The following is a 9381-nucleotide window of genomic DNA, read 5'->3' as shown; positions in this document are numbered from 1 at the left end:
ATCTCGTATCACTAGAGCACACACTGCCGCAATCTTTACTTCCCTAAACACACGGAAATGCGAGTGATGTCGTGCTTTTGCGCATGCACGCCACTTTCCGGACGCTTTGCGCTCACGTTAAAAAGTCACATTTGTTTGGTAATGTGAACGACCACATAAAAAATCGTATTTAAACAAAAAATCTGAATTGTGCATCACACCCAGTAGTGTGAACATAGCCTTACACTGTCAAAATGTTGGACTTTAGTTGTTTAGGGCCCACGCACATTTTCACTTGTTTTGCATGAGTACGCCCTAAATCTGGTGTTTGAGCTACAAGTAAGGTATTGTTCACCATCAGTCTTGAGCCTGCAAGGCAAATTTTGAAATAGTCAGTCTATTTGAAAACTATTTACAGAAGAGCTACGTTTTTGGTCACAAAATTAAAAGAACCACTAACAAAACACATTTTTATGACATTTTTTAATGATCTGTGTGAAGGTGGTGATTCATGCAAACATCCAGTGATGGCAAACTGAGAAATAATTTGTCAGCCTTGTTCACTGTATTTTTCTCAAAAGCACCGTTTTCCGTTTAGTCTACCAACCACCTTTAAGTATCATACAAACCGATAAGCAGCAGCGAGCGCTTATTCAGGCACCGTGAGCGAGCAGCGACATCTCGAGTGCGAGGAGAGTGGTCTTTATGCGCGCTGAGTATGTTTTTACAAGCGCCAAGCGAGTCTGTCTAGGGAGGGACGGTTGCTGTGTGCGACTGCCCAATCACAGAGCGTGAAGAGTGAATACATACTGTATGTAGTTACCCAATGAGGATTTTCCTTCATCACGATTGCGGATAATGACGAGCTGTCCTCGTTTCATGCTTGTACTCGGCAAAAATGCATTATCCGTAACGGGTACTTGTCTAAAACGAGTATCTGGCTAATCACTAGTTGCACCACACACTCCCTTGTCTAACATGCCTCCATTGCGGTCAATTTATAGTACATTGTGTCCAGTATTGTGTGCCAAGGAAGTGACTGTCCTGGCTCAGACTGTGCCACATGGCGGATTTGCGCCCAAATAACCAATGGGCTTATAGGTGACTCAGGTCACTGGATAGTGTATGTGTGTGGGTCTCATGTACTTGCGTAAATACGGGGGTGTAAATCAATCTTGTGTACTGTACTAGAATGAACACACCCAGACTGTTAACCCGTTAACTGAGGCTTTAGAAGCCAAATGAGGTCACCTGTGTGACTGGGGTCAGGCAACAGTCTGGCGTCTGAAATGAACACTCACACATCTTGTTCTTCTTTCCCTCTCTCTCTTTATACAGACTGGAACTTCTAAGCGGACATAATTATGCCACAGGATCCATTTTCTGAGTTGACAGGACCATGTAAAATACATGGTGCTTGTCTTGGTTTAATGTATTGCTCTGGAAGCAGAGGAGACCAGCCTAATGACCACATGGCTTCATTATTTCAAATATTAATGCGACGTCCCTCCTTTGTGTCTCCTGCACATTACAGAGCATTACCTGCTGTTAGACGTACAGTACAGCCATCAGACCATTTGCTGTATAAACACATTTCATCAATCAACATGTGGGTCAACAGATTCATGCAATCATTTTAAAAAGAGTAAACATAATACTGGAAGATTTTTTTACACACTCACACCCCTTGCATCAGCATATAGTAGGATCTATTGCCAGCAAACAACTCAAACGTGTTTAAACAATCAATGGTGATAGACTGACATGTTTTACTTACACACTGAATGTCAGTATTGAGCTGTAAAGGAAGCAAAGAATAATGGATGTTTGCAATGGTAAAAATTACACCTACAGAAATTTGACTGCATGCTTGAACTGAAATTACCTTCCCTTAAATATTTCCAGAACATTGGAAGCGCAGTCTTTCTCATACTTTTTAGGTATATTCAAAATGTACATTTGCTGCAATCTGAAAACACAACTAAATAATCAGCATCATCTTCTCGTCCTTGTCTTTTTGATAATAAAGTCATCTATAGGCCACAACATAATGATACAAACCTAGATTGCAGAAAAAAACAATTGACATTTTACTTTCAAAAATCATCTGATTTGCAAAGGAGCAATCACGACTTGAATCGATCGCACCGAGGCTGATTGTCTGACTCAGTTATACTTGGCAATATTGTCAGACACCTAAAGTGAATTTGGCTCTGAAAAACAACAAAAAAGAGAGAAAAGCATTGTCAGTATGCCCGAAAGGTGTTATGACAGTTGGAAATTGTGCAAAGATGCCATGACAAGGGAGGGCCAGGGATACATTGTTGAGACCACTGGTATGTATGATTGTCCATCCACAATCATACTTCAAATATAGTCAGAGAGGACTTAGACCTTTCTGTATCTCAAGGAAACGGCAATACTGTGTTAGTCTGGTTGAAATTTAATGCCCTGACCCAGCACAACCCATGCAGAGCCCTTAAACCAGCTGATATGGACAACCGGTCCTTTGTTTGATTAAAGGATGACAAGCTGCCTTAAGACATAATGCAGTCCAAGCACATACCACTTGTGCTTCTATTTTCTGTCTTTCCGTTTTTCTGCTCTTTGATTTGATTCTTCTTGTGATTTGTCTTCTCCGCGTGACCTGCTTTCATTACATTTTTCTCCTCATTCCCTTGCCCATAGTGTTGCAGCAACACATTCTATGCTGCCACGCAGACATTTGCACATGGTGCACATTGTCATGTGCACTTAGATGCATGTGTTCTCTTGTAAAGACAAGCCTGCTGGTGTGGTCAGGGGGCTGTGGGAGACCTTTTCATCAGATACCACAATTAGAGAATCTGACATTCAAACATTCATAACCCCCAGACGCTGAGACCCCCTTTGAGCACCCATGTTTTTACACATAGAGTTTGCAGAAGAATATCTGGAGTGGACTCTGGACTCTGCCTGTTGATTGAAGACATTTCACCTTTAATCCAAAAGGCTTCTTCAGTTGTAAATTTTAGATGCGGAGTTCCCCTCTTTATATGTCTCTGGTGGGTATGTCCCCTGGGGACGGTCACTACGTTGTTTATGCAGTGCAGTGTAGTGAGGAGTGCAACAACGTTACGTTTCTACATTGGTGAAACACAACAACCTCTACACAAACGTATGACACAACATATGAGGGCGGTTTATTCAGGCCCAGAGTCAGCCGTTCATTTAAATATGCAAATGGAGGGACATTCTTTTGAGGACAATGGCGTCCAAGTTCTGGATAGAGAGGACCACTGGTTTGAAAGAGATGTGAAAGATGTCATCTATGTCGAACTTGAAAGGCCCTTTCTGAACAAATGAGGAGGTTTACACAATCACTTGTCATCTGCTTACAATCATGTCCTGACATCTCTCCTCCGAAAATTGTCACGTTCTAGGGGAACAATGGCCACTAACGACTTTTTGCCACCCATCGTTATGCAAGAGGGTCATTCAAGGGCTACAACAACAACCTGTAGTGACCATCCCCAGGGGACACAACTACCACAAACATATAAAGAGGGGAGTTCCACACCTAAAACTTAGAACTGAAGAAGCCCTTTGGATTAAAGGTGAAATATCTTCAAAAAGAGTCCAGTTGCCTCGGTTCAACCTCCTGCGGATTACCATGATCTGGATGACTGAGAATCTACACAGACATATCAGTTCTCTACAGGGTGGGTATGTCGTTAGCCAGGAGGTGCTGGGTTCTGCTCAGACCTCTATGTGTTTGCATGTTTCCTCCCATAGTCCCAAAATATGCATGGCTGTTTAATTGTAGACTCAACATCACCCATAGGTTTGAATGTGAGTGGGAATGGCTTTTTGTACAATACAGTACATTCCGGACCCACCTGCAAGTAAATGATACCCCATAAACATGTCTATTTGACACACGGCAAAAGTGTTTCTCTGCTTACCATGCTAGCATTGTCAACTTTCTTTGGATCCATTATGGCAAATTATGGCAGCCATGATCAAAAGAAAAGCAGAGACTTGAGATGAGAAACACTATTTAAGAAATAACTCATAGCAAAAGACCAAGGTAGTTTCCTTGATTATCTTGCTGCCACATCGTGTCTTTGTCAACGTAAAACTCTAATTGGAAAAATTTAAAAACGGGTTTTGTGGTAACATTTTTGTCTTTCTGGAATGGATTAATTGGATTTACATTATTTCTTATGAGAAAAATTTATTTTAATAATCGGTGTGAGACTGACCTTCTGCAACAAATTCGTGAGGCTAAGCAAGGTTCCACTGTACTCACTACTAATGAATGATGATGTGACATGATCAATAAACAGCTGTGGCAGTATTACAAAGCGGTAGAAAGTTATGGATACATTTCACTTTTGCTTAGCATCACGCAACTATGGTGCATTCAAGGGCCGCTGAACAAAGTGCGACATCTCAACACTTGGCAAAAAAGCATTATCAGCGATACATAAAGATATGAACATGTAAAAAAAAAACATGGTCTAGTGCAGGGGTGTCAAACTCATTTTCATTGAGGGCCACATCGCAGTTACAGCTGCCCTCAGAGGGCCACTTGTAACTGTCAGTTTTTATGAATCTAAATATGAATATAACCTCATGATATTATTACACAGTTGCCCATGCATTAGATTATTAAATTTTTACTAACAAATTGATGGATAACTTGCTTCGAAATGAGAAGTGAAGTGAGAATGTCATGGTGACAAGCAGACATTCAAGTATTTGTTTTTGAAAAATGCTTGGAATATCTTGCTGCATGATTAGACAATACTGACGTTTAGAAGAACCGCATGCAGTGCAATTTTTCTATCAAAATGACGGATCAAATACATTTAGAAGGGCAAAGGTGAAGTGCATTATTGACCTGCATTATTCCAAGGGTTTCGCGGGCCGCATAAAATGATGTGGCGGGCCACATCTGGCCCCCGGGCCTTGTGTTTGACACCTGTGGTCTAGTGCATTTATCCTTTACCTGTATTAATGCATATTTATACATTTTTACTGACTTACGTTGAAAAAAATACAAATGAAAAAAACATTTTTGAACAAAAATCCACAAATGCGCACGATATATATATTCCCTGTTAATAACCGTGGTCCGGTACAGGGTGGACCATACCTCTCCCCCAAAGTTTACTACGATAGGCTCCAACAAGATACACGGCAGAAAATGAATCGTCCCTCTCTACATGACGGTTTGTACATAGCTCCATCACTGCAAGTTTTTGAGAATTAATTACTTAATAAATGGCCGCTGTTTGCCGGTTGTCTATGGACTATCATTCGTCAAAACATTTTTAAAAACAGTTATATGTATATTCGTGCCACTCTGTGTAATTTTACATGACATTAGGTTAGATTACCTTCACAATGCATGTAGTCAGCCATGGCATGTCAGATATAACATATGGTAGTTCTCCTCCCATTCCGTGTGGAAGTGGTAAGGTTTTGGCCTCTTACTTTGTCCTACTTCCCCACTCCGTTTGAAGCACCTTCTTAAATTTGAATAGGTAAATTGGAGAGGTTAACTAGTTAGCTCAGTGGCTTGCTATGCTATGTGTTCCTACATTGATCCTGTAGCCTGTGCATTACAGTTGAGCAATGTGTTGTAAACAAAGAATAATGGGTTGTGTAAAAGTGACTATGGGGTGTTGTTTCATGTCTACAGGGCCATAATAATGGTACAAATCATATTTAGAAAGTCATAAACGGGTTTTTCACAAAACATTCATTTTATTAATATTGATTCCTACTTCGCGGAAATTCACGCATGACTGTGAACCGTTTAACCGATTAACCGCGAGAAACGAGGGATGACTGTAATGAATGAGTGAAGTAAGAAGGAGGGACAAATAAATCCATACATCTTATTACGACCATTGAATTATTGGTTTCAAGAAACCTTTTCTGTAAAATGATGGCTTTAATCTTATTTTCCAAAGAATACAGTCTCTAGTCCTTGCTAGCAGATGAAAAGGGAAGCACTTGCAGGATAATTTTTACACGTCTTGAAGAAAGGATGTCAGTTGTGACAACTGTATTGGTGTGTGCATTGCCTATCTGGATTAATCACTCACATGAAACCCGTATTAAAAACATGCTGTGCCTGTCAGTCACAGTTCGCATTGCTGGTACGTGAGTAATCATTTTTGTGTGTCGTGTTGAATTTTGTTTGAGTTAACGCCGTACATCTTTACAATGGTTCGGAAGTGCATACAAAGCAAGTAGCCCCCAATTGGACCGATCTGCCAGATTTTAAGACACACAGATGTGAGAACGGCAGATATAAAATGCAGAGTTAAAGGAAAACTGCACTTTTTTTGGAATTTTGCCCATCATCCATTATCCTTATATGAGACATGAACACATATGCCTCTTTTCTGTGAGTTCTAAAGATCTAAAAACAGATAAAAAAGACACAGATTATTACTGTGTGTAATGGGAAACACTTATTCTGCCTATAACGCCTTCTGAAAAAGACTCCAAAAAGCACCAACAATGCTCCATTTACATATAAAGTGATGTGCATTTTAACCAAGCTACATTATTACAGCGACATTGTTATTTTTATTATTAACATTGTTACGCCAATCGAACTACTTTACTGCCGCATTGATACTACGTCACACCACACCGGCTTGCTACTAGCTTCACCACACACTTGCCCGCAGCGTGTCAGCGGCGGACTCACAATGCCTCAGACTACTACCAAAAAGGTAACGCTACATAATGGACCTGCGGTCACTGCTGCTGTGTTTTTATTTTAGAGTTTGGGAAAGTTAACGCTTGGTATAGGCATCCGTTTCTGTGTTGCTATGTGAAATCAGTACCCCAAGGAAGGAAGTTCAGGTAATGCTTCAAAGGACCTAAATACCGTATTACATGTTATCATGAATGTACCTGTTACTACATGGTCACAGCATGGATATAAAACCATAAAACCTTGTTGGAGGTTTTTGGAGGTGTTTTAACAGCGGGCTTTGTAGGCGGCATAGGTGTGTCCCATTGTCTCTCCTTTTTCTGTATGTTCTAAATATTGAAAAACTGCTAGCATGCAGCAGCTAATAATGGACGTACTGGGGATTCATCTATTCCGCCTGTAAATCCCTCTAAAAAAAACAAACTCCAATGTTTTATCATTGTATATACAGTGGTGTGAAAAAGTGTTTGCCTCCTCCCTGATTTCTTTTTATTTATTTTATCTATTTTATTATTAAGGGGAAAACCTACATGGCCTGTGTGAAAAAGTGATTGCACTCCCTGTTAAAACATAACGTAACTGAGATGAATTGAGATCTATCAGTCTGGAAAAGGTTATAAAGCCATTTCTAAAGCTCTGGGACTCCAGCAGACCACCGTGAGAGCCATTATCCACAAATGAAGAAAACATGGAACAGTGGTGAACCTTCCCAGGAGTGGCTGGCCAACCAAAATTACCCCAGAAGCTCAGCGACAACTTATTCAAGAGGTCACAAAAGTCCCCGCTACAACATCCAAAGAACTGCAGGCCTCACTTGCTTTAGTTAAGGTCAGTGCTCATGACGCCACCATAAGAAATACACTGAGAAAAAATGGCCTGCATGGCAGAGTTCCAACATTAAGGCTCGTCTCAATTTTGCCAGAAAACATCTTGATGATCCCCAAGACCTTTGGGAAAATACTTGACGAGACAAAAGTTGAACTTTTTGGAAGGTGTGTGTCCGATTACATCCGGCATAAAACCAATTTCAGAAAAAGAACATCAGACCAACAGTAAAATATGGTGGTGGTAGTGTGGTGGTTTGAGGCTGTTTTGCTGCTTCAGGACCTGGAAGACTAGCTGTGATAAATGGAACTATGCACTCTGCTGTCTACCAAAAAACCTTGAAGGAGAATGTCCAGCCATCTGTTTGTGACCTCAAGCTGAAACCAACTTTGGTTCTGCAGCAGGACAATGATCTAAAACACACTAGCAAGTCCACCTCTGAATGGCTGAAGAAAAACAAAATGAAGACTTTGGAGTGGCCAAGTCAAAGTCCTGACCTGAATCCTATTGAGATGTTGTGGCATGACCTTAAAAAGGCGCTTCATGCTGGAAAACCCTCCAGTGTGACTCAATTACAACAATTCTGCAAAAATGAGTCGGCCAAAATTCCTCCACAGCGCTGTAAGAGCCTCACTGAGTGTTATTGCACAGGCTGGCCCAGCCAGTCATTAGATTTAAGGGGCAATCACCTTTTTGCACAGGGCCATGTAGGTTTTAATTTTTTCTCTCTTAATAATAAAAAGTTTTTAAAAACTGCATTTTGTGTTCAGTTGTGTTGTCATTGATAAATATTTAAATATGTTTGTTGATCCAAAACATTTAAGTGTGCCAAAAGTCCAAAACAATAAGTGTTTTTCATTGCTGAGTGCCCTGGTGATGCCCGGTAATGAAAATATGGTCACCCTAGACAAAGTATTAATTATATGGATGTTTTTGTCCCACCAATACACCACAGTAATTGTGTTCCTCCATCAATCTTTCATTATGTTGTTTATTAAAAGTCTCACTGTGTGGATGAATGGAAAAAAGGTAAAGTGCTTAAATTGTGGTGATTAAAGACATTGCTATGGTACCTACACATAGCAAATGTATTTGAAATTTGGTTATCATTCTCGACATATTCCTGCATGTTGTCATATTTTGTCTGCGTGTGTGGTGGTGGTGGTGGTGGGGGGGTCATTCTGAGATTAAAGTCATAAATCTTGTAAAGACTGGGTGAGCTCAACACACAAACCATTCTTGGAATGACAGGACACATGTACTTGGGGGACCCTTATTTTGTGCAGATGAGCTACACAGTGTGACATATCCGTTCTCCTTTGATGTACTTTGTGTGCGTTTGTGTGCGTGTGTGTGCACTCATTTAAACAAAGATCCTCCCAGAATTCAGAGTATCTCTCAACACTCATTTTGCATTTAGGCGTGGTTGATAACAGGTGTCTGAGTGTGTGTGCATTTGTAGGCCAGTAAAACAGGCCAGTGTACGACCAGTGCTCCGGGACAGTGTCTGTGTGCATGTGTGTGTAGACAGGTAGGACATCATTTGTTAGAACACAAATGTTACAGTACATGAAAGTCTGTAAATAGAAAGTGCAGACAAAGGCAACTCTAATTTTCCTGCAGGGAAACAAAAAACAAAAAGTCACTGCACTATGAAAGTACTTCAGTCAACTAGGACAACTGCTTTCTTAGCAGCATAAGCAGTTTCAATGGTAGAAATACCACTGGTGGCAAATTAAGTGCCTTAACCACTTCATAGCTGCTTGAGCAGGAGGATTCCAGGACATGGCTGCTTTCAAGTGAATTTCATCACAATTTATAAATGTACAAACCATCAATAATACACCAAAATGGAA

Source organism: Dunckerocampus dactyliophorus, chromosome 14 (assembly GCF_027744805.1).
Source record: "Dunckerocampus dactyliophorus isolate RoL2022-P2 chromosome 14, RoL_Ddac_1.1, whole genome shotgun sequence".
Taxonomy (NCBI): domain Eukaryota; kingdom Metazoa; phylum Chordata; class Actinopteri; order Syngnathiformes; family Syngnathidae; genus Dunckerocampus; species Dunckerocampus dactyliophorus.
Note: the sequence above shows the minus strand (reverse complement) of the source record.